We start from the raw sequence: 1,047 nt of genomic DNA on the forward strand, positions 1-1,047 counted from the left end.
AATTTTAATGGTTTTTAGAAGTTTAGATAAGTTAAGGATTCTACATCTTATTCTTCTTCATTTTAGACTAAGGTTGTTTCTTTTAAAATTCTTTCGTGTTATGTTTTTAAGATTTTGATCATAAATTTTTACATTTTAGATTTCTCTAGCTCAGACGAATAAATAATCCAAAAAACAATTGATGTAAAATTGACGAAGGAGATTTTTTCGGAATAAAGACAAAAATTAAACATGCGGATTATTAAGTCAAAACAGGAACATAAAATAGAAAAAAAAATTACTTAACCTCACTAACTACAATTAACATTATTGACATTCGTCAAGAAAATAAAATAGAAAAAAGTTGGACGGAACTTCCACGGTTAGGATAATATCCAATACCTTGGGTGGTAATAGGCCAATAGCTATTAAAGGCTATTGAATAATTTTGGGAATAAAAGGTGAGCACTAGCCACCATGGTCAAGTCAATGCGCGTCCGGATTAAATTAAGCTCCCCGTCCAGATTAAAGGTGACAAATCATTTTCCTATAAATACTCCTCAGAATTTAATGCTTTCATCCTTCCATCCAACAACCGCTACTACTCCTAGGCTCCTAGCTAGCTTGTCGTAAGAAACCAGCCATGGCATCCTTACCCAAAAGGGTTATTCCCAATTTCCATAGAGTTCATTCCATATTCATGTTTGTCTTTGTTATCAATATCCTTCCATTGGTCTCCTGTTCTGATTCTGCTATTGCTCAGGCTTCGCCTGCAACTCAAACAGTTGCAAAAGGAAGTGAAGCAGTCGCTCTCTTGACGTGGAAAGCTAGCCTTGACAATCAAAGCCAATCACTCCTTTCGTCATGGAACGAAAGTGGTCATTGCACTTGGGTTGGGATTGGCTGAACGAGGCCACTAGAGTAACCAATTTAAACCTCGATGGTTTTGGTTTGAGAGGTACGCTTTCTAGTCTTAACTTCTCTTTGTTCCCTCATCTAGTTAAATTTGATCTGTCCAACAACTTCATATACGGGAACATTACCCCACAGATTGGCAGCCTTCCGAGA

Source organism: Rhododendron vialii, chromosome 2a, assembly GCF_030253575.1.
Source record: "Rhododendron vialii isolate Sample 1 chromosome 2a, ASM3025357v1".
NCBI lineage: Eukaryota > Viridiplantae > Streptophyta > Magnoliopsida > Ericales > Ericaceae > Rhododendron > Rhododendron vialii.